This window comes from Gorilla gorilla, chromosome 8, assembly GCF_029281585.2.
Source record: "Gorilla gorilla gorilla isolate KB3781 chromosome 8, NHGRI_mGorGor1-v2.1_pri, whole genome shotgun sequence".
Classification (NCBI taxonomy): domain Eukaryota; kingdom Metazoa; phylum Chordata; class Mammalia; order Primates; family Hominidae; genus Gorilla; species Gorilla gorilla.
Genome location: NC_073232.2, coordinates 34708744 through 34732791, shown reverse-complemented (window position 1 = coordinate 34732791; position 24048 = coordinate 34708744). Strand labels below are relative to the sequence as shown.

The 24048-nt window shown below is 37.9% G+C and overlaps 1 protein-coding gene and 1 long non-coding RNA gene across 5 annotated transcripts in view; one reads left to right on the top strand and one right to left on the bottom strand.

Annotated features, from left to right (window-relative positions):
- LOC109028431 (uncharacterized) overlaps nucleotides 1-24048 on the top strand; it is a 98228-nt gene that overhangs the window by 28397 nt on the left and 45783 nt on the right. For 2 of the 4 annotated variants that reach the window (XR_010135164.1, XM_063709958.1), the window contains one exon: nucleotides 19655-19791. The exons of 1 other annotated variant lie outside the window; for it this stretch is intronic. The gene's annotated coding sequence lies outside the window, so the exon portion shown is untranslated. Of the gene's footprint in view, nucleotides 1-13002; nucleotides 14201-19654; nucleotides 19792-24048 lie in introns of those variants that run through there. One more of the 4 variants, XM_063709960.1, reaches the window with a different exon arrangement.
- Nucleotides 14048-24048, bottom strand: part of LOC101140681 (uncharacterized) — an 80395-nt gene continuing 70394 nt past the window's right edge. Inside the window, exon 5 of the long non-coding RNA XR_008668776.1 lies at nucleotides 14048-15360. This is a non-coding gene — a long non-coding RNA (uncharacterized lncRNA). The remainder of the gene's footprint in view (nucleotides 15361-24048) is intronic.

The window sequence follows — 24048 nt, the reverse complement described above, 5'->3', positions numbered from 1 at the left end:
TTTGGTATTTGGTATTGGTCTTTCTCACCTTGTTTTCTGAACCCTTCCTCATGCTGTCCTTGATCCTTTTTCCAAAGGGACTCAGACTCCAAAATCATTTCCCACACTGCCTCTTATCAAAATGCTCATTCCTTTGGCACATTTTGATCTCCATTAGGTAATAGAAGCCATGCGCATTAATTCTCAACTAATTACTTTCACAGTAATAGCTCTTCAACATCCCAGAAATAGCTCAATTATTTTAAGAGGATGAATTTTTTTTCTGAATGCATTTCTAAAGTAGTAGAATATCAGAGTCTCTTAAAGTAAAATGAAAAGGGAAATTTTAGAGGGTCTGTTTTGCCTATGCCATTTCTGCCTGTTGTAGTTTCATTCTTTCCTTCACTTCTGAAATCTATAAAATTTTCAGTCATCTTTCCAATTCAGCAGCAGGGGGTGAAGGTGGGACAGGAGGTAGGAGCAGCCTTCATGTACTGACCAAGGATTCCAACCCGAAATGCTGATTGTTTAGGTTTCTCTTCACATCCTTCCCACAGCTTCATTAGACAGCTACTGTCAGAATGCGTGAAGGAAACGCAGGGGAAAACTAGCTTACTTAGTGATTAATTGGGACTGGCTGGTCCATACTTAATCACAGCTCTCAACTCAGACTTCACAATTTAAACTTCACTAATAGTCTTCTTCATTTGCCAGCCACTTCTACAGGCTGTCTTTGAACTAAGAGCCTAGCTTATCTTTGGAATGAAGCGTGCACATTACTTTTAGGTCTCCAATTTGGTGTGAGTCATTCAATCCCTAAATCGAACAATGTGGCAGGAAGCAAACTGGTTTCCCTGGACCTCAGTCACTGATAATAATAACCCAGAAAATTCTAACTTCTTTGGGATAATTCCCTAGTACCTGTGACAAGCTAATTTCCATAAATATCTCTAGGGCCTAAAAGTACCCAAATCACTTTGCGTATTACTATAGAAGGATATGATTGACATTTTATACTCTTTGTGGAAATAAATATATAACTAAAAAGATAATAATTCAGGTAGGCTCCCCCAAATCACATATCTTTGGTGACTGTGCTACCAACTGTTCATTAGAGAACATATATTTATCCATGATCTTCAGCAGAGTTGGAATGGCAATTTTATATTAAAATTCAATTATAATTTGTGCCAATTACAGTTTTACTTTGAAGATATATCTTAGATTTCTAGGCTCCGAATAAAGGTCTCTCAGTTAAAAAGAAGTTGTGTTTGCTTAAACATTAATAGAAAGGCAAGTCACCAAATTTCTGATTTTGATAGATTTCTTACAGACACCTAACTAGCATTTAGCTATTCAGACTAATGAAATTTAGATGGAAAGAATGTACTCACAGTTCTGAAATAGGCTTATAGTACCCCCACATCTTTTTGAAAAATCCTAATGCGAATGTTCATGGAATATAGATCCAATAAGATCTGAAGTGCCAGGAGTGATTTGAAATTATATCACTGCTTATAATTCAATATCATGCTCATCCGTATCAATAACAACATGTTTGAGTTTTCATTGCTTCTTTGTCCAGCTGACTTTAACACCATTGTCTCAATTCTGCATCAGAAGTAATTGAGACACAGAAAAATTCTATGCTGAAGGCCACCTATAAAATAAGAAAATATCAACCCATTGTGTATGCATGGGTGGAGGGGAGTGAAGAAATTAGACCTTCATGCTTAATATGGTGCCTTGCATAATGGACAAACTTTGAATAATTATTAATCATGATGGTGAAAAAATAATTGAATCTGTTATCACTCCATTTTTTAACAGTGCCAAAGTTATTAGCATTTAAATAGAAAAGAGGAAGAATTTAAGTTATTCCTAAGGAGAAATATATTGAAAGAAAGTGTCATGTGGATTTAGCTTGAGGATTAAAGGCTGGAAAATAGCTTGTGAAAATAGTGAAATTCACAGAGACACAAACTACACAAACCAGTAGCTTTTTATGCTTTTTATACATACATATTGAAAATCTCTCATCTTTGAAAAATTTTCTCCTGCCTTTGATCTTTTCTCCTGGCAGAGCAATGAAATTTCGACTGCATGTGCTTACAACTATACTGAATAGCAAAGTTTCAACTCTAGAAATGGATGTGCATTACTGTCAGGGAGGTAAAGGGAGCATTACGTATCACTGCATTTTTACAGATTTCTTATTCCTCAAAATGAGGTTCATGATTTGTGAAAATTGTCCACATATTTTTGTCTTTTTCTTGTTTTTCCGTCCTTCCTTCCTTCCGTCCGTCCTTCCTTCCTTCCTTCCTTCCTTCCTTCCTTCCTTCCTTCCCTCCCTCCCTCCTTCCTTCCTTCCTTTCTCTCCTTTTCTCTCTTTCTCTCTCTTTCTTTTTCTTTCTTTCTCAAGATTTTGCTCTCTTATCCAGGCTAGAGTGCGATGGCACAATCATGGTTCACTGCAGTCTCTACCTCCTGGGCTCAAACAATCCTCCCACCTCAGCCTCTTTGAGTAGCTAGGACTACAGGTTCACGCCACCGAGACTGGCTATTATTATTATTATTATTATTTTGTAGAGACAGGGTCTTCCTATGTTGCCCAGGCTCCCAGGCTTGTCTTGAACTCCTGGGCTTAAAGTGATCCTCCCACCTCAGCCTCCTATGGTGCTGGAATTACAGGCATGAGCTGCCATGTCCAGTTTTGCCCAAGTATTTTTCTAGAGTGAAAGGTTTGGGATGATGCTCTCTTATAAACTCTCCAACTTACCAACTCTATACGTGATGTTATATATAGTCATTTTCATCTCTTGGTAACAAGTGCGTCTCAATTGTGAAGAGTTAGCTCCATGTTATAAATTCATCTTTTATGATCTCCAGCTGAGCCATGGAATCTTGAGTAGAGCTTCCCCGCAATTTCACATTCAATCAAGTCAGTTATGTAGAAAATCAGTTAATCTGGCAACATGACTAAAGGATATGGTTGCCATGTTCCATATGCTTTTAAAAAGAAAAAAACTTTTCATTTTAGAAAGGCTTTAGATTTATGAAGCTAGTGCACAGTTCCCATGTACCCCATACCTTATAATTAACATCTTATATTACTATGGAACATTTGCCACAATTAAAGAACCAATATTGATACATTATTATCATCTCAAGTCCGTACCTTATTCAGATTTCCAGTTTTTTTGGGGTTTTTTTTTGGTTTTTTTTTTTTTTTTTTTTTTTGAGACAGAGTCTCACTCTGTCGCTCAGGCTGTAGTGCAGTGGTGCAATCTCGGCTCACTGCAAGCTCCACCTCCCAGATTCACACCATTGTCCTGCCTCAGCCTCCCGAGTAGCTGGGACTACAGGCGCTCGGCACAACGCCCGGATAATTTTTTGTATTTTTAGTGGAGACGAGGTTTCACCATCTTAGCCAGGATGGTCTCGATCTCCGGACCTCATGATCCACCCGCCTCGGCCTCCCAAAGTGCTGGGTTACAGGCGTGAGCCACTGCGCCCGGCCTCAGATTTCCAGTTTTTACCTAATGTCCTTTTTCTGTTCCAAGGATACCATGTTACATTTAGTCATCATATTTCCTTCAACTTCTCTGGACTGTGACCGTTTCCTGGACTTTCTTTGTTTTCAATGACCTGGACAGTTTTGAGGAGCACTTAATGGCCAGATATTTTGCTTACTGTTATTTTATTTGAGTATATCTGATGTTACTCTTATAATTAAACAGGTGATATCTTTGGATAATACTGGTCTTGTAGAATGAGTTGGGAAAATGTTCCCTGTGCTCCTATATGTACCTACATGTATACATTTTTTTTGAAAAGTTTGTAAAGGATTCATGTTAATTCATCTTTAAATATTTGGTGGAATTCATCAATGATGCTATCTGGGGCTGGACTTTTTTGGTAAGAAGTTTTGTTATTAACAATCTAATCACTTTGGTTTTTATACATTTATTCAGAGGTTGTAATTCTTCCTGAGTCAGTTCGGGTGGTTTTTATCTTTGTAGAAATCTGTCTGTTTCACCTATATTAATATGTTGAAGTACAATTGTCCATAGCAATCTCTTATAATTCTTTTTGTTTCAGTAATGTCAGTAGTAATGTCCTCTTTTCATTCCTGGTTTAGTAATTTGAGTTTTCTCTCTTTTTTTCTTATTCAGTCTAGTGAAACTTTTGAGAATGTTATCAATGCTTTCAAATAAAAAAGTTTTGGCTTTGTTGATTTTCTCTATTTTTCTATTCTCAGTCTCATTTGTTTACACTCTGATCTTAATAATTTCCTTTTTTTCTGCTGTTTTGCCTTAAATTTGCTCTTCTTTTCTAGTTTTTTAAGGTAGAAGAATAAGTTTTTAATTTGAAATCTTTCTTCATTTTAGGTAGGTGTTTATAGCTAGAAGTATCCATTTAAGCCTTGGCTTAGCTGCTTCCCATATGTTTTGGTATGCTGTATTTTTGTTTCCCTTCATCTCAAATTATTTTCTAATTTCCCTTGGGGATTTCATCTTTGGCCCGTTGGTCATTTATTAGTGTTGTGTTTAATTTCCACATATTTGTGAATTTTCCAAAATTCCTCTTGTCATTGATTTCTGTTTATATTCCATTTTGTTCTGAGAACATACTCTGTATAATTTTATTTCATTTAAATGTACTGAAGTTTGTTTTAGTGGCCTGGCATGTAGTCTTTCCTAGAGAATGTTCCTGTGTACATTAGGAAGAATGCATATTTTGCTGTTTTCTCAAATGGTCTACAGGTATCTGTAAGGTGTAGTTGGTTTAGTGTTGTTCAAGTTTTCCATTTCTTTGTTCATCTTTGGTGTAGTTCTGTACATTTTTTAAATGAGGGTATTAAAGTCTCTGTTATTGTTAAACTTTATATTTTTCTCCTTAATTCCGTTAGTTTCAGCTTCATGTATTTTGGGGTTCTGTTGCATGGTACATATATCTGTTTATAATTGGTATGTCTTCCTGATGGGTTTCCCCTGTTATTATAAAATGTCCTCAGTGTCTTTAGTAATAATTTTTGTCTTAATGTCTGCATTTTCTGAGGTTAGTATAGCCACTTAAGGTGTCATTTGGTTGCTATCTGCATGGTATACTTTTTTTCATTCTTTTATTTTCAAGTCAATTGTGTCTTAATTTGAACTGTTTTTTTTTTTTTAGAGAGAGAATATAGAGTTGGATCATTTAAAAAAAATCTATTCTGCCAATCTCTCCCTTTTGATTCAAGTGCTTAGTTCATTTGCATTTGATGAATTTACTGATAAGATGCTATTTCCATCTATTTTTCTATTTGTTTACTGTATATCTCATTGTGATGGTTAATACCGAGTGTCAACTTGATTGGATGGAAAGATACAAAGTGTTGATGCTGGGTGTGTCTGTGAGGGTGTTGCAAAGGAGATTAACATTTGAGTCAGTGGGCTGGGGAAGGCAGATCCACACTTAATCTAGTGGGCACAATCTAATCAGCTGCCAGCAAATATAAAGCAGGCAGAACAACTTGAAAAAGAGAGGCTGGCCTAGCATCCCAGCCTACATCTTTCTCCCATGCTGGGTGCTTCCTGCTCTCGAACGTCGAACTCCAAGTTCTTTAGTTTTGGGACTTGGACTGGCTCTCCTTGCTCCTCAGCTTGCAGACAGCCTATTGTGGGACCTTGTAATCATGTAAATTAATACTTAATAAACACCCCTTTATATATATATATATATAAAATATAACATAAGTAATATATATTATATATAACTAATATATATTACTTGTATATTATATATAATATATATTATATAGTAATATATATTACTAATATATATTATATTATATAGTAATATATATTACTAATATATAGTATATACATTATATATTATATAAAGTTGGATATAAAGTTCTGGCTAACAGTTTATATATAATATATAAGTAATATATATAGTTTTTTATATATATAAAATATATATAAAATATATGTATATATTAGTTCTGTCCCTCTAGAGAACCCTAATACACTCATGTGCTTTTTTTCTCTATTCTGCCTTAGCTGCCTTTTCTGTGTTAAATACATATTTTGTAGTATACCATTTTAATTACTTTTTACCTCCTTTTGCTAATTTTTGAGATTTCCTTAATGATTCCTTTGGTGATTATAATTTACATCTTAATTTAAAATACAACAACCTAATTCAGATTAATACCAACTTAATTTCAATAGTAAAAACTTTGCTTCAATTCAACTGAGTTTCCTCTACTCTCCTTTGCACTATTGCTGTACAAATTTTAGCTTTGTGCTTTATTAGCTGATCAACATCGTTTTATAATTATTACTTTATGCAGTTGTCTTTTATATCAGATAGAAGAATAAAAGAGTTACAGACAAAAATATATTTATATTGTCTTTTATATTAACTTATGTAGTTACTTTTACCAGTGCTTTTTATTTAGTTTTGTGGATTCAAGTTACTGCTTAATGTCCTTTCATTTAAACCCTAAGTACTTCTTTTAGTATTTCTTCTAGGGTAGGTCTCATAATAAGAAATTCTCTCAGCTTTTGATTATCTGGGAATTTTAAATTTTTTCCTTGTTTTTGAAGAATAGTATTGTTGGATATAAAGTTCTGGCTAACAGGTTTTTTTTGTTGTTGTTGTTCATCAAATTGAATATGTTATCCCACAGTCTTCTGGCCTTCATGGTTTCTGATGACAAGTAAGCTATTCATATTATTTAGGACTCCTTGTATGTAATAAACTGCTTTTCTCTTGCAACTGTCAAGATATTCTCACTTTTTTTTGGCTTTTGACATTTCAACTACAATGTTTCTAGGTGTGGATCTCTTTGAGTTTATCCTACTTGCATGTGCAGATTAATTTTTTTTTTTTTTTTTACCAAATTTGGGACATTTTGCACTATCATTTCTTCAATTTTTTCCTTTTTCTTTTTTATCTTTTTCATTGTATATTTTCTTGTGCATGAACCATTTTTTCATTTTTTTATGTGTGTTAATCTCTTGTTAAAAATTGGGTATTTAAAATAATATAATGTGGCAAATCTGGAAATTAGATCCCCCTCCCCTAACTCAGGGTTTATTGCTTTTGTTGCAGTAGTTGTTGCAGCTGTTTCCTGAAAGAATTCTGGAAAGTTTGTATTCTTCATCATGTGTGGCCACTGCAGTAACTGCAGTTAGATTAAGCGTCAGCTAATAATCAGACAGAAATTTCTTAAAATGCCTTGAATTGATATGTCCCTCAGCTTTTGCCAGGGTATTCTGTATGTGGCATATCTTCAATTCCCTGTTATGCTTTCACTTTCTTCTTGCAGAAAACCCCTCTTCTACTTGCTAAGGGCCTCAAAGTCAATCAGAGGTGAAAACTGAACCTTTCTTGGGCATCTATACAGCCCTGCAAATGCAGGTCATCTTCTAGATTTTCAGGAATATGATAAAACTTTTTGAAATTCCCTAAGGACATCTCAATTCCTTTTAATTTTTTTTTTTTTTTTTGGTCAGCTTTTTGTTAGTCTCAAGTGCCAACACTGATTCAGGAAGCTGCAACGTTAAACAGTTACCACCATTTTTTTTTGAGACAGAGTCTCACTCTGTCGCCCAGGCTGGAGTGCAGTGGTGCGATCTCGGCTCACTGCAACCTCCGCCTCCTGGGGTCAAGCAATTCTCCTGCCTCAGCCTCCTGAGTAGCTGGGACTACAGGCGTGTGCCACTAAGCCCAGCTAACTTTTTGTATTTTTAGTAGAGACGAGGTTTCACCATGTTGGCCAGAATGGTCTTGATCTCCTGACCTCATGATTCGCCCACCTTGGCCTCCCAAAGTGCTGGGATTACAAGCATGAGCCACCGCGCCCGGCCACCACTGGTTGTTTTTGATGAATGCCCTGGAGATAAGGCTGCTCAGACAGAGCAAGCCCTAAGTCATATCAAATAGAAAAAAACTCCGATAATTGACTTTTTCATTGAGATTCCAGACAGTCTAACTATAAGCATGCCTCAGAGATATTGTGGGTTTGGTTTCAGATCATTGTAATGAAGTGAATATCACATAAATATTTTTGTTTCCCAAGGCATATAAAAGTTATGTTTACAGGCTGAGTGTAACATAACAATCATGCCTATAATTCCAGCACTTGGGAGGCCACAGATGGTTCATGCCTGTAATTCCAGCACTTTGGGAGGCCAAGGCAGAAGGATCACTTGAGCCCAGGAGTTCAAGACCAGCCTGAGCAATATTGTGAGACCTCATCGCTACAAAAAATAAAAAAGTTATCCAGGTGTGGTGGCACACGCCTGTGGTCCCACCTAATCAGTGAGGTGAGGTGGGAAGATCACTTCAGCCCAGGAATTGGAGGCTGCAGTGAGCTGTAATCATGCCACTTCACTCCAGCCTGGGTGACAGAGTGAGAGCCTATCTCAAAAAATAAAAATAAAAGTTAAGTTTCTAATACATTGAAGTCTATTAAATGTGCAGGATCATTATGTCTAAAAAAGCAATCTGCATGCCATAATAAAAAAAATTCATTGCTGAAAAATGCTAACAATCATCTGAGCCTTCAGTGAGTTTGTAATCTTTTTGCTGGTGAAAGGTCTTGCCTCGATGTTAATGGCTGATGAAAGTGGTGGTTGCTGAAACTTGGGGTGGCTGTGGCACTTTCTTAAAATAAGACAACAGTGAAGTTTGCCACATCAATTGACTTTTCCTTTCACTGAAAATTTCTCTGTAGCGTATGATGCTGTTTACTCACAGTAGAACATCTTTCCAAATTGGAGTCAATCGTCTCAAACCCTACTGCTGCTTTGCCAACTAGTTTATGCAATATTCTAAATCTTTTGTTGTCATTTTAACAATGTTCACAGCATCTTTATCAGAAGTAGATTCCATATTAAAAAACCATAGTCTTTGCTCATCCATGAGAAGCAACTCCTTACTCATTCAAGCTTTATCCTGAGATTGCAGCAATTCAGTGTCATCTTCAGGCTCCACTTCTAATTCTAGTTCTCTTCCTATTTGTACCACATCTACAGTTTCTACACTGAAGTCCTAAGCCCTTTGAAGTCTTCCATAAAGTTGGAACCAGCTTCTTCCAAACTCCTGTGAATGTTGATATTTTGACTTTCCACAATGAAACATAAATGTCCTTAATGGCATCTAGAATGGTGAATCCTTTTCAGAAGATTTTCAATTTACTTTGCCCAGATCCATCAGAGGAATCATTTTCTATGGCAGCTATAGCTTTAGGAAATGTATTTCTTAAATAAGACTGAAAGTTGAAATTACCTTGGTCCATGGGCTGCAGAATGGATGCTGTGTTAGCAGGCATGAAAACATTAATCTCCTTGTACATCTCCATCAGAGCTGTTGGATGACCAGGTGCACTGTCAATGAGCACTAATATTTTGAAGGAAACCTTTCCATCTGAGAAGTAGGACTCAACAGTGAGCTTAACATATTCAGTAAACCATGCCATAAAGAGATGTGCTGTCATCCAGGCTTTGTTCTTTCATTTATAAAGCACAGGCAGTTGATTTAGCATAATTCTTAAGGGCCCTGGGATTTTCAGAATGGTAAGTGAGCACTGGCTTCAACTTAAAGTTATCAGCTGCATTAGCCCCTAACATGAGAGTCAGCCTGTCCTTTGAAGCTTTGAAGCCAGGCACTGGCTTTTCTTCTCTAGCTATGAAAATCCGGTATGGCATCTTCTTCCAGTGGAAGGCTGTTTCATCAACACTGAAAATCTTTTATTTAGTGTGGCCACTTTCATTAATTACCTTAGCTAGATCTTCCGGATAATTTGCTGTAGCTTCTACATCAGCACTTGCTGCTTCACCTTGCACTTTTATGTTACAGACATGGCTTCTTTTTTTAAGCTTCATGAACCAACCTCTGTTAGCTTCCAACCCTTCTTCTGCAGCTTCCTCACCTCTCTCAGGCTTCATAGAATTGAAGAGAGTTAGGATCTTGCTCTGGGTTAGGCTTTGGCTTAAGTGAATGTTGTGGCTGGTTGATCTTCTATCCAGACCACTCAAGCTTTCTCCATGTCAGTAATAAGGCTGTTTTGCTTTCTTATCATTTGTATGTTCACTGGAGTAGCACTTTTAATTTCCATCAGTAAGTTTTCCTTTGCATTCACGACTTGACTGTTTGGCACAGGGGCCTAGCTTTTGGCCTGTCTCAACTTTTGATACGTCTTCCTCACTAAGGTTAATCATTTCTAGCTTTTGATTTTAAGTGAAAGACATGTGACTCTTCCTTTCACTTGAACATCTGGAGGCCATTGTAGGATTATTAATTGGCCTCATTACAATATTATGGTATACCAGGGAATAGGGAGGCCCATGGAGAGGGAAAGAGATGGAGTAATGGCTTATTGGTGCAGCAGTCAGAACACACACGACATTTATTGATTAAGCTTGCCATCTAATATGGGTGCAGTTCATCGCGCCCCAAAACAATTAAAATACTAACATCAAAGATCACCGATCACAGATCACCATAACAGATATAATAATGAAAAAGTTTGAAATATCATGATAATTACCAAATGTTACGTAGAGACACTGATTGAGCACATACTGTTGGAAAGTAATGTCCATAGACTTGTTCATTGCAGGGTTACCACAAATCTTACATTTGTGAAAAATGCAGTATCAAGGAAATGCAATAGAGTTAAGCGCAATAAAATGTGGTATGCCTGTAATAATAATCTCTAAAGAAGGGATTTTTGGGAGATCCAAATCTCTTCTGTCCCTTCCAGTGGCTGCTAGGCTGTCAGTGTTTTTCACAGCCACTGTAGTTGTGAGGCTGTTGTTTTCCATGGCTGCTGTGAAGCTGGACAGAGGAGGATGGGATTAGGGCAAGTCGTAATGCCCCAAAAGTTCATTCTTCTTTTCAAGATTCAGTTGGTTTTCTTGAATAAAAGCTCCTAGAGTTTTTGCAAGTCTTCTTCAATTTCTAGAGTTCTGAAAATGTTGATTTGGACAACTTTTGGGGTCAGGGTACTAATTATTTTTGTGGAAGAGCAGATTTCTGGAGGTTCTCAGCCATTCTGGATGTTGTCCCATTTTTAATTGGGTCATTTGTTTTCTTCTATTTGGTTTTAAGCATTCTTTGTGTATTTTAAAAACAAGTCATTTATCATAGATCTGTTTTGCAATTTTTGGTCTGCACCTGTGTCTTGTATTTTCATTCTCTTAACAGTTTTTTTCACAAAGCAAGGGACTTAATTTTGTTAAGATGAAATTTATATAACATGCAATTAACCATTTTAAAGTGTACAATTCATTGATATTTAGTGCATTCAGAATGTTGTGCAGCCACCATCTCTCTCTAGTTTTGAAACTTTCTCCTCACATAAGAAGAAACCCCAAACCTCTTAAGTAATTACTTATTCTATTCTCTCACTATCACCTGGCAACCATTAATCTACTTTCTGTCTCTATGTATTTGCCTATTGTGGATATTTCATATAAAAATTATACAATTTATGACCTTTTGTGTACAGCTTCTTACTTAGCATACTGTTTTTGAGATTCATCCTAGTTGTAGCATGTATTGATATTTATTTCCTTTTCACGTCTGAGTAATATGCCATTGCATGTATATATCACAATTCGTTTATCCCTTCATTCATTGATGGATATTTGGGTTGTCTCCACCTTTTGGTTACTATGCTTAATGCTGCTATAAACATTCATGTACAAGTTTCTGTGATGATTTATATTTTCGTTTCTCTTGGGTATAAATCTGAATAAAATTGTGGGGTCATATGTTAATTTTATGTTTCACTTTTTGTGGATCTATCAAACTGTTTTTCAAAGTAGCTGCACCATTTTAGATTCCCAGTGTATGAGGGTTTCTATTTCTCCATATCCTTACCAACACTTGTTATGTTCAGTTTTTTTTTTCTTAAACATTGTTGTCCTCATGCATGTAAAGTGGGATCTTGTGATCTTGATTTACATTACCTTAATGACCAATGATGTCGAACATATTTTTATGTGGTCGTTGGCTATTTTCATATCTTCTTTTGAGAAATGTTTATTCAAGTCCTTTAACCACTTTTAAATTTGTTTGTCTTTCTGTTGCTAAGTTGCAAGAGTTCTTTACATAGTCCACGTATGACACCATTATCAGATATAAGATTTGCAGATATGTTCTCTCATTCAGTAGGCAGTGTTTTTACTCTTTTGATAGTGTCATTTAATGCACAATAGTTTTTAATTTTGATAAAGTCTAATTTATCAATTTTTTCTTTTATTACCATGTTTTTGGTGTCAGATATAGAAATCTACTGTTTTCTTCTAAGAGTTTTATTGTTTTAGTGGTTTATATTTATGTAATTAATCTATTCTGTGTTAATTTTTGTATATGAAGTAAAGTAGGAGTCCAAATTTATTCTTTAGCATGTGGATGTCCAGTTGTCCCAACATCATTTGTTGAAAATACTTTTCTTGCCCCATTAAATGATCTTTGCACGCTTGTTGAAAGTCAGTTGTCCATAGATATTTGGGTTTATTTCTAGACTCTCAATTTTATTCCACTGTTGTGTGTGTAGAATTTTATATTACCATAGAGTTGAAGTAAGTGTTAAAATTGAGAAGTTTTAGTCTTTCAACTTTGTTTTGCTTTTTTCAATATTGTTATAGCTATTTGAGATCCTCTTCAATTCCCTAGAAGTTTGAGGACTGTCTGTCCCATTTCTGAATAAAAGGTTGTTGGAATTTTTATAGGAATTACATTTGATCTGTAGATCACTAATGCTGCTAAAACTAATGCTGCTAAAATATCTTATATTAAGTCTTTTAATCTATAGATGAATAATGTGTTTCTTTTTATTTAGGTCTTCTTTATTTTTTTCAATGTTTTGTAGTTTTAGGTGTATGAGTCTTTCACCTCCTTGGTTACATTTACTCCTAGGTATTTTATTCTTTTGGATGCTACTGTAAATAGAATTATGTTCTTAATTTTGAAAAGTTCAACTTACCTATTTTTCTTTCTTTCTTTTTTTTTTTTGAGATGGAGTCTTACTCTGTTGGAAAGGCTGGAGTGCAGTGGTACAATCTCGGCTCACTGCAACCTCTGTCTCCCGGGTTCAAGTGATTCTCCTGCCTCAGCCTCCTGAGTAGCTGGGATTACAGGCATGCACCACCACATCCAGCTAATTTTTGTATTTTTAATAGAGACAGGGTTTCATCATGTTGGCTCGGCTGGTCTTGAACTCCTGAGCTCAGGTGATCCACCCGCCTTGGCCTCCCAAAGTGTTGGGATTACAGGCGTGAGCTACTGCACCCAGCCCCTTACCAATTTTTCTTTCATGGATTTTCCTTTTGATATTATCTCTAAAACCTCTCTATTAGTCCATTCTCATGTTGCTAATAAAGACATACCCGAGACTGAGTAATTTATAATGGAAAGAGTTTATTTATTTGTTTGTTTATTTATTTATTTTTAGTAGAAACGGGGTCTCACCATGTTGGCCAGGCTGGTCTCGAACTCCTGGCCTCAAGTGATCTGCTCCGCCTTGGCCTCCCAAAGTGCTGGGATTACAAGCATGAGCCACCACGCCTGGCCAGGAAAGAGTTCTAATTGACTCGCAGTTCCTCAGGGCTGGGGAAGCCTCAGGAAACTTACAATCATGGCAGAAGGAAAAGCAAACGCGTCCTTCTTCACATGATGGCATGAAGGAGAGGTGCCAAGAAGAAGGGAGAAATGCCCCTTATAAAACCATCAGATCTCATGAGAACTTACTATCATGAGAACAGCAGCATAGGGTAACACTAACATTTTCCTACAGAATTGCATATGGATGTCCAGCTGTTCCAGGACTTGATCTTGAAAAGACTACCCTTTCTGCATTGAATTTCTTCAGTATCTTTATTAGAAATCAGTTGACTATCTTCATAATTGGTGCTGGGAAAAACACATATTCACATGCAAAACAATGACCTTGGATCTTTATCTTATATTGCATATAATAATTGACTCGAAATGGATCAGAAACCTAAGTAGAAATGTAGAAATTATAAAACACCTAGAAGAAAACACAGAGCAAAAGCTTCATAACATTAGATCTGGCAGTGATTTATTGAAAATGACAACAAAATCACAGGCAACAACAAAAAAAAATAGATACACTGGACTTCATCAAAATTAAAAGATTTTACACATTAAAGGACACTGTTGAGAAAGCAAAAAAAAAAAAAAAAAAAAACAACCCATAGAATAGGAGAGAGATTTTGAAAATCAATATATGATAAGGAACTTTTATGCAGAATATATAAAGAACTCCTGCAACTCAACAATAACAGAAGAATAATACCCAGCCCAATTAAAAAATGGACAAAGACTTGATTAGACATATCTCAAAAGAAGATATACAAATGGTCAACAAGCACATGAAAAGATGCTCAACATCAGTTATCATTAGGGAAATGCAAATCAAATGCACAATGAAATATTATTTTATACTATTAGTATGGCTATTATATATTTTTAAAAAGAAAAATAAATGTTGGTAAAGATTTTGAGAAACTGAAGCTCTTATGCATTGTGGTGGGAATGTAAAATGATGCAGCAGCTGTGAAAGACAGCTCGACAGTTCCTCAAAAATTAAACATAGAATTGACATATGATCCAGTAATTCCGCTCCTAAGTGTATACCCCAAACAATTCAAAGCAGTGCTCAAATAGACATTATACACCATTGTTCATAACATCGTCATTTACAATAGCCAAAAGATAGAAACAACCCCCAAATATCCATCAGCTGATGAATGGATAAACAATGTGGTATAGACATACCATGGACTATTATTCATGCTTGAAAAGAAATAAAATTCTGATCCATGTTATAACATGGATGAACCTTGAAAACATTACAGCAAGTGAAATAAACTAGGCACAAAGGACCCATATTGTATTATTCCACTCATATTAGGCACTGAGAAGGGGCAAATTCATAGAAACAGAAAGTTCAATAGTGGTTACCAGAGACTGAGGGCAAGGGGGGAATGAAAATTTATTGTTGATAATAGGTACAGAGTTTCTGTGTGAGGTGATGAAAAATTCTGGAACTGGATAATGGTGATGGTTATACAACGTTGTTTATTCTTAGTGCTTCTGAACTGTGCACTTAAAAATGGTTAAAATGGTAAATATTATATACATTTTAGCACACAAAAAACCTCTTGACTATATTTGTGTGAATTTATTTCTGGAAGATGTATTCTGTTTCATTCATTGATGTGTCTATTCTTACATCAATACCACGTCTTGATTGCTGTAGCTTTACTTGAAATCAGGAAGTGTGAGTCCTTTCACTTAGTTCTTGAGTCTTGTGCTCCACATGCTTTTTCAGTCATTCATGTCATTTTGCTTGGATAAAATGATAGAAATGGAGTATTTGTTACCTGCAGGTTATTACTGAAAAAGTACACACTACACGTTTCTATTTCCATGACATTCTACAATAGCCCAAACCAATCTACAGTAGGAAAATATCAGAACAGTGATTGCCCGGACAGTAGGGGCAGGGCTGGACTGGCGATTGCATGGTGTAAATAAAGAGTTGATAACAGAATCTTCCTTACCCCAAATTCTGCAACCTGACTGGAAACAATGGTTCATATAGCAAACTGAGAAACAGTGATGCAGGAGATGGAAAAAAATTATTTAGGCAGATAGTGAGGATAAAAGAGTCCTCGGCAAGGCTTCCCTGTTAACAAAAAGCAGCCCAAGAAATTATTTTTTTCCAACAAAGAGCAGCCTGAAAAATCAAGCTGCAAACATAGATAAGCAAGCTGGAAGCTTGCAAGGGAGAATGCCAGCAGCTGTGCCAATAGAAAAGGGCTACCTGGTGGCCAGGCATATCCAACATGGAGGTTCCATCTTCCCTTTTTTGTTACCACATGTGCAATAAAGAGACGGGCAACATGGCGCTGGCCAGGCAGAGAACCCATCTGCATAGTAAAAGATTAGGGTGAGGGCAGACAGCTTTTCATGCCCTCTGCTAATGACACACCCAGCCCTAACCAGTTTTTCTCACCCTATGCAAATGGCATACCTGGTCCAACCAATCTTTTGTGCCCTATCTAAATCAGACATCGCCTCTACAGGCTCATCTATAAAACCCTTTTCACCTTGGAACTGGCAACCCATTTTCTTGGGACCCCTCTCTGCAGCAGAGAGCTCTTCTCTTTTTTTCGCCTATTAAATTTCTACTCTGAAGCTCACTCTTTGTGTGTTCACGTGCTAGTTTTCTGTGGCCTTGAGACAACGAATCTCGGGTATCACCCCAGACAAGGAAGCCGCTTCAGCAGTACCTTAAAAGAAGTTGTAAAAAAACTAGAAGAATGTGGTCTCAAAAAAGTCAAAACAAGCTTTCTTTTTTGTTGCTTGTTTTTGTTGTTGTTTGTTTTGTTTTTCTTTTTTTTTTTTTAAAAAAAGAGGTGACTCTTAGTGTCAAAATCTTTGGACACGTTGTGTGTGTTCAGGAGCGTACACTCTCCAGGAGATTTAAGAAGAAGGAAGTTGTTGCTAACCTGGGAGAGCCATTAATGAAGTCCTCAGGCTTTAGGAGCATAGCAGGACATCTTAGAGAAACTTAAGTCTGTGATTTCTGAAAGTCTGACAAGAAAGCCTTAAGCAAGGAAGTAATTTTCAGAAATAATAAAGTGTGGCTGCCTGGAATATTAGTTCTGATTTCTGAACAGGTTTCTTACGTGATAAAAACAACCCAAACTGTCTCCCTTTCTGTGCCCGTACTCCTACATCTTACAAAAAAATCTCTCATAATAATCGGGAATGCTACTTAAGAAGCTCTATGTATAACCACAGCTGATGACAAAGTAAGGTGTCACATGGTTAAAATATTTTAAGTTTACCTTTCTTCTTAATCTGGAAGGTAACAAGGCCATGACTTCCTTTTTAAAAACATTTTATTTTATTTTAAGTTCTAGGACACATGTGCAGGATGTCCAGATTTGTTTCATAGGTAAATGTGTGTCATGGTGGTTTGCTGCACCTATCAACCCATCCCCTAAGTATTGAGCCCAGCATGCATTAGCTGTTTATCCTGATGCTCTCCATCCTCCCACCTCACCACCAGGCCCTGGTGTGTGTTGTTCCCCTCCCTGTGTCCATGTGTTCTGATTTTTCAGCTCCCATGTATGAGTGAGAACATGTGGTGTTTGTTTTCTGTTCCTGTGTTAGTTTGCTGAGGATAATGGCTTCCCGTTTCATCCATGTCCCTACAAAGGATATGATCTCATTCCTTTCTATGGCTGCATAGTATTCCATGGTGTATATGTACCACATGATTTCTTTATTTGCTGTAACTCCTCCTTCCAGAAAGAAGAGCCATTTCCTCCCACCTGAGTAGGATATCTTTCCGTGATGAAAAATTATTCTTATTTTCGAACAATTACATATCATCTGGGAGCAAGACAGCAATATCTTTACTGTTTTAGGTGTGACATTCCGAAATAAAACAAAGGGTAGACTACTCTGCTGGTCTCTAAACACCCTCTATTGCACAGCCCTGTTCCTCCACGGCATGGGTTTAATTTTTGGATGCCTCAATCTGTTATTTTTATGAGATTAAAGCCTCAAACTCTAAATGCATCTCTCTCTAGGTAACAATCCTAGAATTTATTTACTAGTCTCTAAGAATCCTGCAAATATTTATGGTATGTATCTTTCTGGGTCCCCTTTCCTCATCCACAGCCCAAGGAAGATTGCTAGGAGTCATTAAGAATGTCTGGATGCTGCTTTCAGTCTGTGTTTTGACCTGGTAAAGGCAGGGCAACAATTGATACATAATATTTTTACGTATGTATGGAGTACATGTGATATTTGCTTCATGCATAGAATGTGAAATGATGAGGTCACGGTATTTGGGGTACCCATCACCTTGAGTATTTATCATTCATATGTGTGGGGGGACATTTCAAGTTCTCTCTTGTAGCTACTCTGAAATATACAATACACCGTTGCTAACTATAGCCATCCTACTCTGCTACCAAACATTTGAACTTTCAACCATGGAAAAGCCCTACTTCTCAGTCCAAAGAGATTTTTAAGGTAAAGCTTCGAAATAAAAAAACAACTAGCCAGGTGCAGTGGCTCATGCCTGTGATTCCAGCACTTTGTGGGGCCAAGATGGGTGGATCCCTTGAACTCAGGAGTTAGAGACCAGCCTGGGAAACAGAGTGAAGCCCCATCTCTACAAAAAATACAAAAATTAACAGGCATAGCAGCATGCGCTTGTAGTCCCAGCTACTCAGGAGGCTGAGGTGGGAGTATCACTTTAGCCCAGGAGGTTGAGGCTGCAGTGAGCTATGATGGTGCCACTGCACTCCAGCCTGGGCAACAGAGCAAAATCTTGTCTGAAAAACAAAACAAAACCACCACCACAACAATAAGCAACTATCAGTCATTTCATCTGCTCCTTGGTAATCTTAACTCTCTTTTAACTTTGTTTGCTGTGTTTATAATAGTAATAATCATCAATGTTATTAGCACTAACATTCATTGACCACATACCATGTCTCAGGTATTGTTTTAAGTACTTTATCCATTTTATATTAAAAAAATGAGGTAGGTAAAATTATTATCCTCTTTTATAGATAAAGAAACTGAGACCTAGAGTTTGTTAGGTAATATACTTGTTGGGTGATAGAGTACCACCCAGAGGGTGGGGACGCTCAGTCCTGGATTCCCTTTGTCTTAACTATAACTGGCCCCTGATTTTGCTCTCTTCCCATGTGCAAGTGACTGGGGGAATGATCCTTGCACCCCCGGACAACATCAAGGAGCAAGAGGTCAGGGACCAAGGAAGAAGCAGCCTCCTGTTCTGTAGGCTATGCAAAACTAAGCCAGGTGAAGGCCAGGTGCAGTGGCTCATGCCTGTAATCCCAGCACTTTAGGAGGCCGAGGTGGGCGGATCACCTGAGGACAGGAGTTCAAGACCAGCCTGGCCAACATGGTGAAACCCCATCTCTATTATGGTGGCACATGCCTGTAATCCCAGCCACTTGGGAGGCTGAGGCATGAGAATTGCTTGAATCCAGGAGGCGGAGGTTGCAGTGAGCCGAGATCACGCCACTGCACTCCAGCCTGGGTGACAGAAGGAGACTTCATCTCAAACAAAACAAAACAAAACAAAAACTTAGCCAGGTGAAGAAGATTACTAGAGGTGCCAGGCCAGAAACTGCATGGCAGCGTCCTTTCTCCCAGAGTGCCAGCCTCTGGTTTCATCTATTTGTGTATACTGTTGGGGCTCAGAAAACATGCTAGAAATGGAACCAAAGAAGCAGTGTCAAGATCTCTCTAACCTCCCCTCCAATCCGTTCAATCTTCTCTCTCTCCCAAACACAAGATGAGGCTGTTCTCTGAAGTCCCCTTGTTAACCTAGAAACTAGGCTTCAAAAGAGAACACAATTGGAACCCTTGCATCTGTCCCCTGAAATTTCATTAACCAGAGAAGATTAAAACTCATCACAGAGGAAGAGATGGGAAGTTAAACACCATACCTGGAATGCAAATGAACTTTGTCTCAAACTGTTATCTGTTCTCTGTTACCTCTCAGCTCTAAAGAGCATCATTTACAAGATAAATATCTGCCTCCTGGGTCCCTTCAGACCTCCCTAAAAATCATTTTCTCTTACAGACTCTCACCTCCTCTTCCCCTCTGAAGAAGAGTATATAAGAATCTGGACCTCACTGGGTTATTGGGAATTCATTCTCCTGGGATTCCCCAGTGCTATGCATGTTAAAATAAATTTGTATGCTGTTTTTTACTATTAATTGGCCTCTTGTCAGTTCATTTTCAGTGGACCTTCAGAGGGAGAAGGGGGAAGCTTTCCCTCTTCACCTCTACAACACTCCAGAGGCTGAAACCAGCACCGAAGATGCCAGAGAAGTGAGGAAACAAAAAATAAACAAAGCGAAGGAAGGAAGGGAGGGAGGGTGAGAGGGAATAAAGAGAGAGTGAAGGAAGAAGACAGAAAGGGAGGGAGGGAGAGAAGAAAGAGAGTGGGAGGAGGTGTGTATTAGTCCATTTTCATGGTGCTAATAAAGACACACCTGAGACTGTGTAATTTATAACAGAAAGAGCTTTAATGGACTCACAGATCCACATGGCTGAGGAGGCCTCATAATCATGGCAAAATGTGAAGGAGGAGCAAAGGCACGTCTTACATGGCAGCAGGCAAGAAGGCATGTGCAGAGAAACTGCCTTTTATAAAACCATCAGATTTCATAAGACTTATTCACTATCACAGGAACAGCATGGGAAGACCCACCCCCATCATTCAATTACCTCCCACTGGGTTCCTCCCACAACATGTGAGAATTATGGGAGCTGTAATTCAAGATGAGATTTGGGTGGGGACACAGCCAAACCATATTAAGGAAGTGGGGAGAGAGGAAAGAACGAAGGAAGAGAGAGAGAGAGAGAGGAAAGAAAGAAAGAAACAGAAAAAGAAAGAGGGGAGGGAGTGGGAAAATAAAGGGAGGGAGGGAAGAAAGAAAAAAGAAAGAGGGAGGAAGGAAGACGGGAAGAAAGAAAGAGAGAAGGAGAGTTAAAGGGAGAGAGACAGAGGGAGGGATGTTGTACCTTTTAGTGAACTCATGGCTGGGACCCTTTCTCTGTCTAACTCCAGTGAATTCCTGTTATGACAAATGTTTCCTTTGTTGAAAATAGCGAAAACTTTTTGTTCAGGTATTAGGTACTCAGGATAACTACTTTTGTTCTTAGCAAACTCATGAAAACTTGGGTTTGCTAGGTTTTGGAGGGAGAGAACAGGTCAAATGCTAACATAATTCCTTAGCCTTGTGGAAAGAAAAAGGAGCAAGCCGTGTTTTTGAGTAGACTGCCATCTAGTGGCCTCGAATGGATACATTTACATGTCAAAAGCTATCATGCCAGAGTGAAAGATGAAAAACAGTGGGACAAGAAGTATCCAACAGAGAGGCCTTGGCAAATTCCATCTCAGTCTCTTTTGATTCATTTTCTTGGATATATTTTTGTAACTGTAGTTGGAAATTTATCATTCAAAATGCAAAATGTTGTTTTCGTAAATGCCACGTTTAGAAATTATGATTAATGACACATTATTTTCTATCACAGATCACATATATGTTAGAAAGTAACAATTTAAATATATATATAGAGGTCGGGCACAGTGGCTCACTCCTGTAATCCCAGTACTTTGGGAGGCCAAGGCAGGCAGATCACTTGAGGTCAGGAGTTCAAGACCTGCCTGGCCAACATGGTGAAACCCCGTCTCTACTAGAAATACAAAAATTAACTGGGTATGGTGGTATGTGCCTGTAATTCCAGCTACTTGGGAGGCTGAGGCACGAGAATTGCTTGAATCGGGAGGCGGAGGTTGTAGTGAGCCGAGATCGTGCCACTGCACTCCAGCCTGCGTGACAGAGCAAGATTCTGTCTCAAAATAAATAAATAAATAAATAAAAGTAAATAAGTAAATAAAAATTAAAATATATACAGAGAGTATCATCAATGAAGTTAGGGACTTTTTTGTCCCTAACTTCAGTGGGCCACAGATTCCAACAAATTTCTGTAAGGTGGAGCACAAATAGACGGTCATTCAGATAGAGAGCATTGATGCCATCACGCTCTTCATTCGATGGCATATTATTATCGCAGGGCCACGGGAAACTTCCCCTTCACTCTCTGATGGTTCACTGAAAGTCAACTGACAAAAGGCAGATTAATGAGAGAAAAGGCATACAAATTTATTAGATCATAGTTTTATGTGACATGGGAGCCTTCAGAATGAAGATCCAAAGATATAGAGGAAATTGTTCGTTTTTATGCTTAGGTCCATCACAATATGGACAGCCCTGTAGAAACAGGATTGGGCCATAGGTTCTGGTCTAATGCTGACAGACTGAGTGAGGAAACCCAGCAAGGCCGGTCTGCCTAGATTCTTCTTGGCCTCTCTGTGCCACGTTTCTTCCTTCTGGGTGTGGGGCAGGACCCTCTCTGGAATGGGGCTATTATGACCTACCATCAAACAAGGTAGGTCAGACAATTTATTTATGGCCAGTTTTTGCATAGAAAGTCATTGAGCCTGGGGAGTGGTGGCTCACACCTGTAATCCTGCCACTTTGGGAGGCTGAGGCAGGAGAATCCCTTGAGCCCAGGAATTCAAGGCCAGCCTGGGCAACATAATGAGACCCTGTCTCTTTTTTTTTTTTAAAGAAATATTAAAAAAAAAAAAAAAGATGTGGGGGGAGGCAGAGTAATAATTTTCGGTTTTATTGTTGCTGTCAGGGAAAAGAGGTTCTGGTTTCTATAACCCATGCTGGGAAAGAGATAATCTTTCTTTCTTTTCCTTCCTTCCTTCCTTCTTTTCTTTCTTTCTTTCTTTCTTTCTTTCTTTCTTTCTTTCTTTCTTTTCTTTCTTTTCTTTCTCTTTGCTTCCTTTCTTTTTTTCCTTCCTTCCTTCCCTCCCTCCTTCCTTCCCTCCCTCCTTCCTTCCTTCCCTCCTTTCTCTTTCTTTTCTTCCTTCCTTCTTTCCTTCCTTCCTTCCCTCTTTTCTCTTTCTTTCCTCCCTTCCTTTCTCTCTCTTTCTTTCTCTCCTTCCTTCCTTCCCTCCTTCCTTCCTCCCCTCCTTCCTCTTCCTTCCTCTCTTTCTTTCCTTCCTTCCTTTCTCTTTCTTTCATTCCTTCCTTTCTTTCCTTCCATCTTTCTTTCTTTCTCTCTTTCTCTCTATCTTTCTTTCTTTCTTCTCTCTCTCTCTCTCTCTCTATCTCCCCCTTCCTCCCTCTCTCTCTCTACCACGCTGCACTAACGTTTGCATTCTTAGTAGATAGGGAGTTTCGCTATGTTAGCCAGTCTGGTCTCAAACATCTGACCTCAGGAGATCTGCCCGCCCTGGCCTCCCAAAGTGTTGGGATTGCAGGCGTGGGCCACCGCGCCTGGCCAGAGACAGTCTGGGTCCTATTAGTAGCCCCAGGGAGAATGAGAGGTCAGAGTCAGGAGGCAGCAGAAAGTCAGAGAGAAACTTTTGTTTCTGAGGCCTGGATTCTGGAGTATCCTTTCCTGAGCTCCTGCGTGATCACACCCACGTAAAGCTCCTTGCTCTTTTGTTTCCTTTTATCCCCATTCCCCATGCCCTCTCCTCTCTTTCTCAAATAGGCTTAAGGACCTCACTCTTGAAAATGAATGAATAACAAAACATCATGAGAACATCCTTATGGAGTTAGACTGTGGGATGCATTACAAGAGTCCCAGCTATTCTTGCCTCCCTCCTGTATTATATTTAAAAAGAGTTTTTTTACACTTTGCCTATAATAGTGTTGCTTCTAAGATGTAGTATAATCTATATCATCTCTACTTTTCCATTTGCTTGTGCTAGACCTCTGAGCTCGACCACAATCTTCTTTTGCCCTTTATCTCTTCCTTTGCCTGAAGAATGTTGTCAGGTACTTTAATATGTTAGAAAAACATGAATCTGTTTGTATTTGTATTTTTCATATATATATATCACCAAACCAAGAGTAGTCAGTGCATTTATTAATCAAAAATTAATAGAATGCATATGTGTGGGTCTATTTCTGGACTCTGAGTCACTGATCTGACTCTCTTTTTCTATGAAAATACCACCTCATCTTGATTACTTTGGCTTTAAGTCTTGAAATTTGGTGCAGTCTTTTCAATTTGTTGTTTTTTTAAAGGTTGCTTTAATGATTTTAGGTCCTTTGCATTGCTATATAGATTTTAGAAACAGCTTGTTAATTTCTGTGTAAGGAAAAGTCTTCTAGGAATGTGTTGAGACTGCATTGAAGACACAGATTAATTAGGGAAGAATTTCACATTTTAGGAATATTTAGTTTTCTAATTCATGCATATGGCTCTCCATTTATTGATGTCTGCTTTGATTTCTCTGGGGAATCTTTGTAATTGTCTAGTATAAAGATATTTCAAGACTTTAAACATTTTTCTAAGTATTTTATATACTTGTCTCTATGGTAAATAGCATAATCTTAGATTTTATTTTTTGAGTTGTCTCATGCTAGCCTATAGAAAAA